The following is a 16,180-nucleotide window of genomic DNA, read 5'->3' as shown; positions in this document are numbered from 1 at the left end:
GAGAAAATTGTCTTTTTACCTATTAGTTTGGAACTAACATACTTGAATGCCAGCTTGACCTTCAGGGATATCTTTCAAATGGGAGGGTGAGCTCAGTAATCACCCCATCCTGGTGTGCCTGAAGACCCCCTACAAGTTGTATCTTCCCAGAATCTTCTCAGGAGACTCTCAGAGGAGGAGTTGATTTATAACAAGGAGTGGTTTTGACTACTCTGATGCAACATGGATCCTGAAACTATATTGACGGGGTTTTGACTGCTTGACCACAGTGACAGGGTTGTGGTGGTGGGATGTGCCAACACACTTCTTGTTCTCTTGAGCTGGCTTGCAAAAGGTGCTTAGAAAAGTTGCTGCTAAAATAAAACTGGAGAGAGAGTAAAGGATGCAAGCTTGCAGTGAGCGGGAGACAGAAATCCTAGGCGTTTGCGATCTCTTTCCAAATTTATCCATCTCTTTTCCCACATCTCTTTTCCCACATACTCTCTCCATTTCTAAGGAATGATGCTTAGCAGTTACTTTCTGTCTTGAAGGTAATAGATGTGAGCATCTGTGATGTGGCAGAGCTTTTCATTTGAACTGTTATTAGCATGTGTTGGAGATATATATTCAAGCAAAGTGACACTTAAAATATATTCCGTGTTGCATGCCAATGTCCTATAGAAAGGCCTGATATATCGGTAACCAAAATTAGCAATGGAGCCATACTATCATATAATCTTCTCAGTGAAATCACAGACCACTACATAGCAATTTTCTTACGTACTTGTAATGCTCTTATGCATACTTATTTTCCCTTCCCACTATCCCACGTAGTTGCTTCTTCAGTAGACTTTGGCTGGTATGTCCTAACCATCACTGCAGGCTCTTTTGGCTCTGTTAAGATTCAAGTCTCTCTCTGCTTTTGAGCCAGCTCTGTCCCTAACTGCCAAGCCATAGCAGTGGGGGAAGGTTTCCTTGCTGCAGAGAAGGAACCAAAGTGTGGTAACTCAGTCTGAATTGGGAGAAGCAACTAGAGGTGTTATATAGAAAAACTTCCTGAGGAGAGCTCTGTCCTGTGTTCATGCTCAGTGTGAGCAGGATCAGGGATAGGGATGAGACATACATCATGGAACCCTAAACACCTGGTAGGATCAACTGCATCAAGCTGGCAGCAGCATCAGCCCAGGCTGACTCAGTGGGGCAGGCAGATGCCCCAAGAACTATACTGCACTACCTGTAGCTGCCTTAGGACAAATGAAGCACTTACAGCTGAACAATACTAATTTCTTCCAATGTTACTTTAAACTTCATTTTTATTTCAATTCATTCTAGAAAGAGCTCCTTCCTTCCCAGTAAATTACAGATCTTCCTAATGCTACAGTCAGAAGCATGAAAAATGTCCCAGCTGCTTTAACCAAGCTTGCCTGAGTGGTTGTGTCTGCCATGAAGCCACGGTAACAGATGCTTTATCGTGGTATGGTCAGTGGTCAGAGCTTTCTGGGTCCTGATTAGATTTATGTGGTCTGTTCTGATACTTGTATCTTCACTGTTGTGATCAACAATGCTGTTCAGTCTTGTTTAAAATTAGGTTAGATTTGGTTCTCTGTGCTGCAGTCTGATTTTGGGTCCAGTTTCATTTACTAGACTGCTCATACAGAGCAAGAGCATCTCTGGTGGGAATGGTAAAGAAATAACTATTGTTTTCTAAGTTTGTGCTCTGTCATAATGTGTAGGACCTCTCTTAGGAGGGTATGTTTTGCAAACCTACTGAATAAGGACTTTAAAAATGTGATAATTAGAGATCGGTCACTTGAAATGAAGTGCCTTTAGAGAGTTTGTTAGCATCATGAGGATGTAAACAAGACTTCCCAATTCCCAGTTGACCAAAGTATGGTTAATGTGGCACAGAGTACAGTGAGCCCCTCATGCCTTGGTGGGAGGTATGAACACCTTCTGAAGAGCTGGGGCATTGAAGGGATGCAGTGGGCACTGCAGCTGCCTTTAGGATTGTTGGACCTCCGTGGTGGATGCTGTGGGGGAGGTGATCACCCAGCCCCTCAGACTCGCAGCTGCACATTGCTGAAACCAAATTTTCAAATAGGCCTTTTATCCTTGGTACTTGCTGCATAATGGTGCAGAGCATTAGTCAGCTGAGCCTCACCATGGTTTACTACCTGGTTGTAAATTGTAATTGGCTGACTAACCTTCTCTGATGTTAAGTGCCTTAAAAGGTTGTTTTTCCTTTATTTTAGTTTAGGTTTAGTTTCTGGCTTTATGTGTTCTCTCTGTTTATTCTGATACTAGAATGTAATTAGAAATAAAAAGAACAAAGCAAACCTCCAACCCTACTGATGTACATGAACATGAATCATCATCTCTTGAAAGTGTGTTTAATCCAGAGCTCTGCAACCTGATATACATCCCCTTCATTTGGTAAATATTTAAAATATCTGCAGACATTTTTTCACATTCTTGAGCAAAGACCGCATCACCACGTGTTCAGCCTTGTTTCTGAGTACTGGTGTTGTGAAGCTGAGGTGTGTTAAATGTTAAATGTTTTATCTTCTTTTGTAATTCCTAGTGTCTATTGTACTATTATGAAAACAGATACAAAGAAAGAGAGAAAAGCCTACCAATTTATTTCTCTTTTAATCATAAAAATGGGCATATTAGAAAGAAAATGTAAGCAACTTTAAATAGTGCCGAAGGCTGTAGTCTTTGAGAACAGTTGAATTGGGAGGTTTATATAATGAACAGAGTTGATGATGCTTGTAATAAAGTGGATTAGCTGCTAGAAATTCTGTTACACCATTTATCTTTACTTAGCTAATCTTCCATGTTTGCAATTTTGGTCATATATGCTTGGGGGTACCACAACAGATTGTGGCTGTCCAAAAGGAGGGCACATTTTGGTTGGCCAAAATGCTGACACTTCCCAGTATAATTTCCAAAGGAGACAAGAGAAAATGTTTCATACCTTTTCCTCTGGATCACACAGTATTGCCCCCTTAGCAATTATTAGTTCCTGCCCTCAAGTAGTAATACTGACTTCTTTCTCTTTTGATAGCAACTCTTTTTCTTTGATGCATCTTTCCATCTTGGACTTCTTCTAGGTATTCCTTACAGCTTACATGGAGTTACCTCTCAAGTGAATAAAGCAGATTCTGAGCACAGTGCTTCTTCTTCCAAATCACGTTAGGCTAAGCATGTCCTGTTCTGTGGGTTCTGTTTATGTGATTATTGGGGCCCCATGTCTGATGGTGGCAGCAGTGGCGGCCTGCGTGTTGGGCGATGCTGATCTGCGAGGACTGTTCCTGTCAGGTGGAATGTGCTGAGGTTGTTCAGAGGCTCTCTGGGGAGAGCGAGGCCTGCAGGCAGCTCACCAGGACGTCTGTGCATGGCAGACTCTTTTTAGAAGCCTCTTGCCCGGGTCAGGACCACAGCACATCCCTCTTTCCCTGCCTCCAGCAACAGAAGGGCTTGTTCTGTTGGCATCCAGGGACCGGGACCTCCACTGTGGCATTCAAGATTTTCTGCTTTAAGAGGACATGGACCAATGACTTGGTCTTACCCTGGCATATTGGCTTATTTTGAGAAATGTTCTATATCCCTTTTTCTTCACATATATGAGGTGTCCATTCAATGAATTCCCCACCGGCTTGAAATGTCCTACCAAACAGGGACACTAATTCTAATTGCCGAACAATCTTTAAATTATTTTCTAGTAAAATAGTGTGCATTTTTATTTGGAATAAAACTTGAGGGTGAATACACATGTAGAATTTTTAAGGAGCACAGTTGTTCCCCTACTACCATGAATAGTGCTTTGATTCAAACTTGAGTAGTCTAGAATGGTGTTGATACTTTTTTAAGGAACAAAGCTTTACTTTAAAAATAATGTCAAATTCAGTTGATTGTGTTTGAAAGAAGAACAGTTTTTGCAAGTAAGGGACTTGAAAAGCCTGGAATCAGTTTCCTGCTATTCTCCAACACATTTTGTATCTCCTTGGGGAGGCAATTTAGGCTTTCAGTTATCAAATCATCATCTCCAAAATGGGGATAATAAAGACATTCTTAGTGCCTGGGAATGTTGAGATGACAGATCAACTGATGGATCATTTATGGGTTCCAAGAGCCCTTATGTGCCCGTGTAGCTGTAAACCTCAGCCTTTCCCAAAATGCAGCTACCCACTGGGCCTCCATCGGCAGTGAAGATTCAGTGCTTTATATACTTACTAAAGTGGTTTTTTTTTTGTGTAAGAAATTTGATTGGCAGGGTGGGTGTATGTACGTGTTCATTCACTCTGATGTTGTCCCAAAGCAGTTGCAAAATGATTTGATCCACTTGCTGAGAGAAGTGTTGTGTGCAAGGTTTAGGCCACTTTCAGGGACACTTTAGCCAGTTAGCATTACCCCCTAATTCAGGGTAGAGGGCTGAAAGAGGAATGCCATTTTGCCAACTCTTGACTATCAGGTTGGTATTACAAATCTCATTTCAAATGCAGTTTGCAGTACTGTGGTGCTGGATCAGTAACAACTGTGAAGCATCATGATCTACATAAATTCCTGTGATTTTCAGCGAAGGTTTTTTATTTTGCTCTCTTTCAAACTGTCACCAGGTGTTGTCCTGCTTAATACTGTGTTAATCAGGGGTACTTCTTCCTGACCCTTTTTGCTCAAAAAACCCCTATGTCAGCTAAAAGGTATTTGTGAAGTGCAGCATCTGCACCACAAATACAGGTGCAAGTACATGAGCCTGGAATTACCATAGCTCAAGAAACATGCCTTCATGTCTATAAGCAGTATAGCTGCACTTTCAAATCTTCCCATGTAAATCAACCTTTGATTTGTGATATCTCTTGGGATATTTGACCACTTCTTGGGATTTCTGCATGCCCCACGTTTATCTGACTATGAAGGATGTTACTTGGAATCATAAGGAATTTGTGACAAATGGTGTGATATTTGGATCTATTGCTTGTAGTCACTAACAGAAATTTGTCCTGCTGCTGGGTTTTTTCCCTCTGTTAGCTAGAGGGAGAATCATAACCTTAACATTATTTAATTGGAGGCCTTTTGAGTTAATTAATTTAACTCTTCACTGCCTTTGATCGCATGGTTTTATGAGTATTTTTAATTGATCTTATTTGTATGGAAATGTAATCTAACATTAATTTAACAAGATGGATTCAAATCAGTGGTCAACCCAGCTGTTCAATCAAGGATATTGCTCAGTGCTATTTATTAGGTTTAATTTGAAGATCATGGCCACCCCAGAAACAAAGAAGGGAAAGCAGCTACTGGTGCTGAAATCCTGTAATTGTAGGCAGTTTCACTAATGGATACTCTTAGCTTGGAATTGTACTGGCCACAGCAAATAAATATGGCTTTCTTTCCTTTCCACTGAGTTTTACAAATACAAATAGAAATATGGAAAGGGAAAGGGGAGCACTTAACCTGTGAATTTCAGTCCAGTTGGATTTAAGCAAAACACCCATTCACGCTTAGATTAATGGCTTGCCAGCAGACTCTATCAGTTGTGGACTGTATTGTATTAATTTGCAACTGCAAGAGTTAATGCTAGTAATTGCTTTTCCTCTATAGAGAGCGTCTCTAGTAGATTGTTTTTGCATGGCAATCTGTGATTGATAGATCAGGGAAAACAGGACCAAAGAAGGTTACTGCCTCCCAACAACTTCCCTCTTCAAATTAAAATAATTCGCAATTTGCAGGATGCCTTGTCACACGTGCTTCAGGAATGAAGCAGTAAACACACTAGGCTGCATTCCCTTAAAGCAGTGAACCTCTTACTGCCTTTCTTTCACCAAACCAAACAAGTCGTGTTGTTGGGAGTCCATTGAAAACAAGTGTGCTGGTGAAACAGTCCCCAGACCCCTTCAGCAAACTTCCTGTACGGTCAGGCAGCGGACCTGATGAAAGAGCCTGTTTGTGAACCTTTGGATTCCTTCCATTGATTTGTAAATCCACTTTATTAAAGTACTGCCGAAGCTAGTGAAATGAGCAGCCGAGGGCTCCCGTCAAGTTCCTAACAAATATCTGATGCAGCTTGGATCACTGGTACTGGCACATGCTTTTGAAATTGTTTTTTTCTGCTGTGTTGGATCGTTTCGAGACTGGGGGAGTAGAGACGTAGGAGGAAAAACGCAGTCTCCACCAGCCACACATTACATGGCTGCTTTATTTTTCAATGCTGCTAAAACTCCTCTTATTTAATATCGATCATACCAAGGAGCCAGCAAAGTACAGTGTTAATTGGGTCCACTGGAATTCTTGTCCCCTGGGAGAGAGAGAGCTTCCTAGGCAGGGAGGGCGGAGGGAAGGAGGGAGGGAGGGAGAGGAGGAGGGAAGCAGGCAGGGAGGAGGGGACCCACTGTGCGCAGCATAAAATGTAAGTGCACTAGACATCAAGGCTTCTGCTTGCATCGCTGGGAAGCAGTCGCAGCGGTTCCCACCCGCCCCCTTTTCAGAAATTCGCCAACTATTTTTTTTTAGTTTTTTTTTTTTTAGTCTGGTAGTTGTTGAATTAACAGCTCCTTTCTTTTATTTTTCTTTGCTTTTTTTTTTCCCCCTCCCCATTTGTGCAGCGCTTTTTTTTTATTTTAATTGTTTTCCTCTCCTTTCTGCAAAGCTGCAAAAGCTGTGCTTTGAAAACTGCTGCCCCAGAGTGCAGTTGCTTAGCTGTCCTGTCAGCATTGTTCTAATGCTCATTCCATATGTATGTCACATAGGAGCAGTACCCTCCTCCTCTCCCTTCCCCCCATCCATGCATTTGATTTTTTCCCCCTAAAGACTGATTTTTATTTTTTTTTTATTTTTCTGAAGGAGCTTGCAAACAGGGAAATTCAAACGGAATGTTTCTGTGCTGTGGTTACTTATACAGACAAGACCACATTTCTCTTAGAAAAAGTGTTTGCTCTGTTCCTTCTTTTCCCCTACTCTTTCTTCCCTATAAGCACAAAGGCTTTAAAAACTAAGATCTATAGTTCCTTTTGCCTTTTTTTTTTTTGCGTTACCGTGACAGCATGTATCTCTGTTGCTGAAGAATGAAGCAGGCAGGCTGGAGGATTTTTATGTTCAATGCTTTTGGGACCACTAAAAAGAAGTCTGCAGAGAAATACGTACAGCAGCTGTGCCAACTGAGTTTCTCATGACTGTTATCTGTCACTTACTCTGACTAAAAGGTAAGGGGTTCTTTAGTTTTTTTGTTAAAGTCTTTGTGCATTGTTTGTGTGGTGTCATTTGACATGTGCAACTCTGTGGCTCGGGAGGGAGGTGGGTTGTGAAGATTTTTGTGTTAAGGTATTATAGGTCACCCAAGCAAAGCTCTTCGCATGCAGAGGAGAAAAAAAGATCTTGTTTCTTGGAATTGTTTCCCTTTTCATCTCAAATGGTTCCTCCAGCTTAGCTCGCTACTGATTGAGACATAGAGCTGGGGCATTATCGCTGCTGCTTATCTTTCCTGGTGCTCTTTCTCTACCTAGGGAGCACACGCAGCCAGTTGTGCGTGCGTGCGCAGATGTGGGGTAAAGCATAGCCCCGGTGCATGGCAAGTACTTGGCAACATGCACATTCTCCCCTCTTACTGTAACTAAATGTCTTCAAGCACCCTTCGCAAGGTAAGAATGCCTTAGTTCAGCACACTGCAGCTTATGCCTGTTTAAAATTATTACTTGGATTACAGTGCATACTGTGGAAAGTTATTAGTTTCCACAGAGACCAGTTTAATTGGGGGGTATGTGTGCAGCGGTTCTGTTTTGTGCTTTCCATACACTGCTTGTGGGGGAGTATGAAATGTTATTTTCTTCTTAATTCTTGGGAAGGGTGAAGTTTACACTGTCTGTTAGGCATAGCAAATGAAGTTATAGCTGAAATCGATTAAAGCTGTGGAGAAGCATAGCCTTACAAGGCTTTTCAACTTAGCCTGAGAGTCAGAAGATACTTTATTAAAATATTTTTTTTCTCTGCATTGTAACATGCAGAATTGTAAGCAGGAAGGCATCTTCACCAAGCAGAACTAGCAGTGACTGATGCCTGGATGGGATCATTTTGTCATTTATGTGTTAGAAACCTGTTTAATCCACAACCTTGGTGCGCACTGCTTGTTTTGTGCATGTGCTGGATACATCTTTCAACAGCCTCTTAGTTCAAGAGGGCATTGTTTTATAAAATGTGTTAATGTGTTTCTGCTTTGCAGGCAGGCAGAAGTGCTCTCTGTAACTGTCCCCTTAGCTGTGACCCAGCTGCTTTGGCATTTTGGAAGGGGCTGATTTTAGGGCTTGCTTTGCTTTCTTTCACAGTTATTTGTGTTCTTACTTCTTAGCTGTTAGTTCTCTGCATGGAAAATGCATCTTAAGGGTGCTCATTTCTTATGCTTTGCAATTGTAAGTGGCTGAGACAGTTGAGCAACCTGATTTAGTGGTGTCGCTTTACCAGGAATGTTGCATTGCTTATTTGAATAACCAGGAATGCCACCAAATATGTAATTACTTTAAAAACAGTCTAAAATACAAAGTGTGAAGGAAGAGAGAGAAGTCCTGTCTGCAGGCATTTCTTTCTTTCTGTACTGTGGCTGTTTATAATGTTATTTCAAAATCAGATATTTCTTAACACATGCTCTGTGACTCTTATTTTCCCATTATTGTTGCTTTATATCAGCACTGAGAAAACAGTCATTTAGATAACAGGTTTTCATAGATATCCTTTTTATAATATAGAAAGCAGTATAAGAAGCAGTAATAAGTTAAATTGGCATCTGCTAATTATGCTGAATACAGATTGCAAGCTCTTCAAGTCGTCCCTTGCCTTAATGCTGTTAGCATATTTTAGCACTGGCAACCAAAGGAAAGAAACTGGAATGTTCCTGCTTGGGGTTTTTTTAGGAAGAAAAAAAAAAAAAAAAGAAAAAAAAAAAGACTTTTGAAGAAGTGTGAAGTTTTGGGGGTTTTTAATGTTTCTGTGCTGGTTATGAACATCATACACAGTTTGGTAGCACTGGGCAGAATTGTGATCCCTGAGAAACTGACCTGCTTGGTGATCACTAGACCTTGGAGACAAAACCATTGTTGTCCGATAAAAAACTTGGTCTCAGGGCAGGAAGAGTTTGAGAGTTGTCACCAAATACGCGATTCTTTTGGACGTCCAAGAGAGCCAATTAAAAATACAACTCTTCAGAACTTAGTTGTGGTTCTCCATACTATGCCGCAGTTTTGCTCACCTCATCTCAAAGCTGAAAGTCTTCCGTGGAAGCAGGAGAGCTGCGCTTGTGTCCAGATGCGCTCGCTCGGGCTCTGCGCTCCGCCGTGCTGGGGCGCGGCGCGCAGCTTGGGGGCCGTGCCCGGCCGGGAGCGGCTCCCGCGGGCGGCGGGACGGGCTCAGCCGCTAGAGGGGAGGCGAGAGCCGCTTATCCCCGTGCCCGGCACGCCGGGAGAGCGCCGGGAGCCGGCTGTCCACGGGAGCCGGCTGTCCACGGGAGCCGGCTGTCCACGGGGGCCTTTGCGCCGAGCGTGGGTGAACAGGGCCGGCAGCCCCTGGGGCCGCGAACATCCCGCGGTGCTCGTCGCGGCTGATCCAGGTGCTCTTGTCAAGGAGCGTCCCGCTGCTGCTGTGCTGGGTGGTGTCCTGAGACAGCTTTAGACGGAGCAGAAACGTGCCCGGGCTTGGGCTGCCCTGGAGTTTCTGTCTGTGGGCCTGCCCCTGTGCACAGCCTCCCTCTGGCCTGGCTCCAGCCTGCAGAACGGGAGACCGAGGGGAGAGCTCGTTGTGGTCTTCAGCATCCTCGTGAGAGGAAACCGAGGGGCAGGCACTGATCTCTTCTCTCTGTGGCCAGTGACAGGAGACGAGGGAATGGCAGGAAGCTGTGTTGGGCAGAGTTTTTAGGCTGGATATCAGGAAAAGGTTCTTCACCCAGAGGGTGGCTGGGCACTGGAACAGGCTCCCCAGGGAAGTGGTCACAGCACCAGCCTGACAGAGTTCAGTGAGCGTTTGGACAATGCTCTCAGGCATGTGGTCATATTCCTGGGGGGCTGTCCTGTGCAGGGCCAGGAGATGGACTTCAGTGATCCCTCTGGGTCCCTTCCAACTCAGGATACCCTGTGGTTTTTACCAGTAATGATGATTTGGCACATAGATTTACCATAAGTTGTTTCATCCTTCTGTAGAGAACTGTATCTTGAACTTCAAGGATTGCTCTATGTGATGGGGATGGGCACAGTGGGAAGTGTCCTGTGCTGGGAGATGCAGGACTGAGTGGAGATAAGAGAGCTCTCAGGCAGTTCTCCAGGTGAGGGTGAGGTTCCCTAGGGATGGATGGGCAGGGCAGGAACTGCATGCTTTGGATGTTGGTGTGCTGTGGTAGTGCTGTAAGTCTTGTCTTCATATGAGCCTAATTTTGCTAAAAGTGGTGTCAGAGTCTTTTTAATAAGACATTATGATTTGGCTTCAGTTTTGGGTTTTCTTACTTATGTGCATGTGTAAAATGCAAAGCATATTTAATGAGTGAATACTTCAAATGCTTCCAAATTAATTAAAAACAGTTCCACATCTGGAATAAATCCAGTTCCTTTCATGGATGGCTTCAGCTTCACGGTTTTTCCCTCTTGTGAGAAGCCCTGTGAATATTCTTGTGTGGATGCTTGTGAAAACTGGAGTAGCAGGATCCAGGATTATTTTACAAAGGAGAGAGATCTGGAACCCACAGAGATCAATAGAATCTTGGCCTTTGTTCCAGCAGACTTTTGATAAGACCTAATAATATAATAATGTTGTATGATTATATGATAGGTCTGTGCACGGTCAGGTTTTCTCAGGGTACCTTGTCTTGAATGTAACTGCAAATCTTAATTAGAATTTGCTGTTTCTTGTGGTTTAACTGCTGTTTAAATTCAGAGAGATTTCAGAGGGGCTTGAATTAGGCACCACAAACAAAAAAATAGTGTTTCTATAATAAGCTTTTTTTCTTCTGCCTTCTCTGTTCCCAGAATAAATAAAATGATCAGACTTTTCTCTGTAAGAATGTTGTGATTTAAACTGACACAACTAAGTGACCTAAAGATAGGCTTATTGCATAGATAAAAAATGCAGGGTTGGGTTGTTTGAACTGCATTAGCATCAGAATAAGAAATGGCAGGGCAAGTTGGCTGAGGTGCCCATGCAGAACTGGGGAGTGTTGTTCTTTGGAAAGCTTCTGAGCTGGGAATTCTTTTCTGAGCCATAAATAAATAAATCTGTGTCCTGAACAGTTAATGAATACAGGAGTCTGGGCAACTTTAAGCTGTTTGGGATATTTAAGAAATCCACATGGTGCTTTTGTTAGTATTGTTGTTTCTCTATTTTCCCCTAATATTTCCATTTTAAGGTTTTTGTTGAGTTGGGTTTTTGTTTGGGTTTTTTTTTTTCACTCGCTTTAGCTATGCTGAAAGATGCTCTTGATGGTGTTTTTACCAGGACTTTTCTATAACTCCCACAATAGTTTTGTTGTATGTTGCACCAAAGTACTGTCCCTGAAACTTTTGATTCTTGAGCTACAGATGAACATTGCAGAGTTTTGTGCTTCGAGTAATTTGTCTTTGGAGTTGTCCTCTGGCTTCTTTATCTGGATCCTCTGGGGATGCCAAAAAAATTATCTTGCAGGGACCCTACTGTGATTGCATATACAGCTTTTCCAGGGGAACTCAGTGTCAGCAGACCAAAACTAATTAAACCTCATGACATTCATGGCAGACAGATAAGCATAAACCATAATAAATAAACTAAAACAGGAAGAGGTGAAGAGCCCGTGTTTCCCATGGTAGTGAGCAGTGACACTCCCACTGAACCAAGCTATGGGTGCCGTGTACCTCTGAAACTGAGGGTGCTGTTTACTTGGCTGGGAGAGCTACCCTTTTGGTGGTGGATTTTGTGGAGGTAGTTAATATTGACAGTTTCGCCTCTAGCACCTGTCTATTAAAGATTGAATTCATTTAAATCACCTTAGCATTTCCTGACTGCTGAGTTCTTGGTGAGTGTGCAGTATCATCTTGGGAAGTTATTGAAATGCCCTCATGCCCTTCCAGGCTTTTTTTTAGTCTGAATTTTCTGAATTAACCAACCTTGACTGGAATTGTAACTTTCTGCATTAAGTAGAAAGTGCCTGACAGAGGTGCACCAGCTCTCACAGCACTGACAGGTTGTGACCATTTTTTCATTGATGTAGTGTTTCTAGGTATTCCATCTTTGATGTGGCTTTTGAGAGAGGTGTGATACTTCTGACATCATAGGCAAAGTAAAAAACAACACTGTACCGGTGAAGTGGATGAGCTGACCATACAGTAAAATGGAATGGGAGTGAGAAAGTTCACTCACTGAAGTGCTTTGAGTGCACAACTGCTTCAAGTACAAGCCAATGCCTTTAGAAAATAAAGGGTTTAGCCAGTCTGTTAATCAGATAATTATGGTGCTATAAGCCAGATTTGTAGGTATACTGATACAATGCAGAAATTCCCATTAGGACATGCTGTATTACTGGGATATACTGACAGAGAGAGAGTAGTGAGAGAAAGGTATGTCCCTAACTTGTACAGCCTTTTAGGAAAGCATTTTAGGCATAAGAACCAGTTAAAAAGGTTAATTGGGTGAGATCTTTTTTGTGGTATGTGAAAATGAGTTTTGGAGCATGGGAAAAGAAAGCATCAGACAAAGAAGTAAGGTGTTCCAGGAGATGAAGCTGTTCAGGGTGAAAAAATGAGGATCATCCCTATGCAAATGGGATGAAATGCGGAAATGAAATGGGGAAGTGTAAAAAAAGTGACAGAATATACTGAAGATGTGAAAGTTGTTTAAACAATACTAGACCCCTGCAAAAACAGTGTGAGTGGAAAGAGCAGGGCAGACAAGTTGCATTCAGATCTTACAGAGATTACAAGGGTTGCACTGGGAAAGGAGTAAAGTTTGTGAAAACTGTAGAGACAAGGCCTAAAAGAGGAAGGAACATGAAGGTGTTGGTGGAACCTCTTTTACCAAACCAGAATCCCTGAAAGCATCCGGGATAGTGACAGAGTTCTGTTACTGTGCGTGTTGTCGGTCAGTCATGAAAAAAAAATGAACCAAAAAGGAATGTAAAGGTCACATGTAAAGACTGCACGGGCATCTGGTATGTGCTCCTATAATCTGTCACATGTCCTGGAAGAGGGGAATACCAAAGTTCATCCTCAGCAAGACAGAGTGGTTGAACCCACCGGAACTGCTTTATATTCAGTGGTTGTTGGGGGGAATAAGCTGCCAAAGAAATCAGGAGAATAAATGAATGCTTGCTGAAATTGAGCTGAAAACCCAGGGGTTTGGCATGATGCTCTGGGTGCTAACACCAAAAAGCAGGAGTTAATTTTGCATTGGCTTCCTTACTGTAGCCTTTCTTCTGATGAAACATCCCAGAATATGAGCTGTTGATATTGGAGTATAAGTATTCATTTTTGAATTAATTTTAATAATGTGGGCATGAGTCAATATGTAGTAGTGCTTGGTGCTAATGGAGTGTATTTCAGACCAGCGGGGTCCGGAGAAGACCGCAGTTTCAGTATTTCTTCTATTGCATGTTTCAGTTTGCTGAGGACTTGGAGCAAAGGACAGCATCTCTGCTTCATTTGTTGCTGGTTCTGCAATTTAATTAGTGCCCATCAGTTGTTACTGAACAACTCCCATGAAGGTGAATATGGGCTTAGAGAAACCTTCAGCTCTGCAGAGGAACTCTCTAACTAGATGCCAAGAAGGGGCTGTTCATATACAGGAAACAAAAGAGCCCTTTATGTAAAAGTAACTTGTTAGCTTTTTGTTTTTAAGCTGTAGCATGTCTAAACGATCAGGGTGTCACACACTAATAAACTGGCCAGTCTCTCTGGAATGGACATTCTTGGTGGTGATTTAGAAGGTGCATTTATACAGTAGTCTCCAACTTCATTACTACGCTGTTTCCTTGGATACTGAACATTTGGCATAAAATTATGAGAGGGACGTTAACAATGCTTTGTGGTTCTAACGGCTTTAATAAAAGTTTTTCATATTACTTGGTTAGTGATTCTCTTTTTCCTTTAATATTCTGTATCAGAGAGGAAGAACAAAAGAAAGCGATTCTTGTCAGCTAATTTGCACAAATTCTTTTGAGCCAAGAACAGGTTTTATTTCTTAGAGTGTGGAAATCCTGCATGCTATTTCTGGAATTATGTTGCTGAATGGGTTGTAAATAGGGGTTAGAGTGCTACTATTCATTGTAACATGAAATTCACACTGTTTGGGAACAATTTTACAATAGTAAAGAAAAAGCTGTTTAAATGCTGGGCAGTAAACAAAACTTGTTATGGGTGTGAAAGCATATAAATGCTTCATGTGTCTATTTAAGGCTTGGGTATTTTGATAGTGTTCAGTATGTTTCTCAAAGGTACTTTCTGCTCTCTACACACCATCTTCGTTGCCTCAACTCCGGCTGTTGTTTAACAAACAGTTTGAGCTGCCATGGACATGGAGAGGATCCTGCCTGCCCCACGCACCAGTTCCCATCTCCCTCCCTCCCTCCTTTTTGTTTGCAGGCGTATTTGCAATAGGGCAGCTTAGTCCCCACTGAGAACAAATCAACAAAAAAACAAATAAAAAACCAAACTAAACCAAAACAACCATAACAAAGACAAAACAAATGCCAAAACCGTGCATACACACAAACCACAAAAAATAAAAAACACAAAAGAAAAACTACAGGAAAAAGCAGGGTAATTGAGCCTGGAACAGCTGCTTTGGTGGCCACGGTGGCTTATCCTGCTGTAAAGTGATCACCAAGCTGTGGCATGAAAGGATTATGCCTGAATATAATTAGGTTTAGTTGTGCAGAGTGTCTGCAACTCTTGCAAAGAAGTTGGTTGGAGCCTCCAGGCTCAGACAGTGAAACACTGTCTGTTGTGGCCCTTCACTGATGCTGCACGTGAACATGAAGCTCTGTGTGTGTTACCTCCCTGGTTTTTGCACATCACATTGTTCCACTGGCTGTAGAGGATGCTTTCATATGCGCTTGAGGAACATCTGCTTGGGAGCAATATTTCTGCATGTCAAAAAAAGAATTAATGCTTTCATGTTCTTCAAGACCCCATTAGACCTTGGGATATTCCCTAGAAACACAGCAACAAGGATTTAAACTCTGAAATGTCTGTAACTGTCACAGGCTGTGTAGTTACATGAGGTACGAGGGCAGCTGGGTGTGATGAAATGGGCTCTGTGTGTGTGTGTGTGTGTGTGTGTGTGTGTGTGTGTGTGTGTGTGTGTGTGTGTACACCCTCACTCAAACCAGAAGTGTGCTCTCTTACTGGAAGCTGGTTTCAAATTCAAAACGTTGTGTGTTTTTTAGTGTTGAAAGAACTACTTTATATTCCTACTGATGCTTTTTCTTCAGAGAAACAATATATTGTGTAGTTCATTTAATAAAATAAAAGCATTTTTCCAAAAGCCAGAGAATAAAGAATTTAATAAAGTGGCATTTGAAGATAAATTCTAGGGATGCATATGAGAAGGTGTTTTAACAGTATACTCAGTTTTATTGAAGTCCTCACAGAGGCTTTCATATGCCAAAAGCTATTGGCAATCTTTTCCCATCAAAGTGGTACAGAACTATACTATATACAGATACTTTGTCCTTACCCATAATAGTTTCACAGGTGAGGGATGCTGCTTTTTCCCCCCTTTGGTGTGGATTGGTAAATTTGCTTTGTAAGCTTATGCACTTCTATTTTATATATTTATATTTTTTCCCCCTGCATAGTTTCATGTTAAAAACACAGAGGAAACAGGTTAAATTATTCCAAATGATTTTGATCTTTGACCTGATGCTTTCTGAAACAACTTCTTTTGGTTTTTATACCTTTCTGAAGATTTTCAGGGGTCAGGTTGAAAAGGAAGCTGACTTTCAGTCAGTGCATGGTAAAGCCTGAGGAAGCATTATCTGCAAGTAGTGCCTTGTTATGTGTAACTTCATTTTAAACTGTGGTTTCAAATTCAGAAGCAGTGAGCCTCACTGGGTATGAGTTAAGAGTTGTTATGTAGGCTGGAGCCCTTTTTATTTCATCTGAACAGTTTTCCCCTTCTCTTGTCAGAAGAAAAAGGGTATGAGAATGGTGAATATGCGGCCTGAGCTTGCTTCTGTGAGATGCTGTAAGAGAGAACATCCATG

The 16,180-nt window shown here is 42.0% G+C and overlaps 1 protein-coding gene across 1 annotated transcript in view; it reads left to right on the top strand.

Moving 5' to 3' along the window:
• The window catches only part of FAT3 (FAT atypical cadherin 3), a 398,795-nt gene that overhangs the window by 59,697 nt on the left and 322,918 nt on the right, over nt 1-16,180 (top strand). The window contains exon 2 of the mRNA XM_058828676.1: nt 7,022-7,181. The gene's annotated coding sequence lies outside the window, so the exon portion shown is untranslated. The remainder of the gene's footprint in view (nt 1-7,021; nt 7,182-16,180) is intronic.

The sequence above is a fragment of the Poecile atricapillus genome, chromosome 1 (assembly GCF_030490865.1).
Source record: "Poecile atricapillus isolate bPoeAtr1 chromosome 1, bPoeAtr1.hap1, whole genome shotgun sequence".
Classification (NCBI taxonomy): Eukaryota; Metazoa; Chordata; class Aves; order Passeriformes; family Paridae; genus Poecile; species Poecile atricapillus.
The sequence above is the reverse complement of the archived record's forward strand: the minus strand, read 5'-3'. Positions and strand labels throughout refer to the sequence as shown.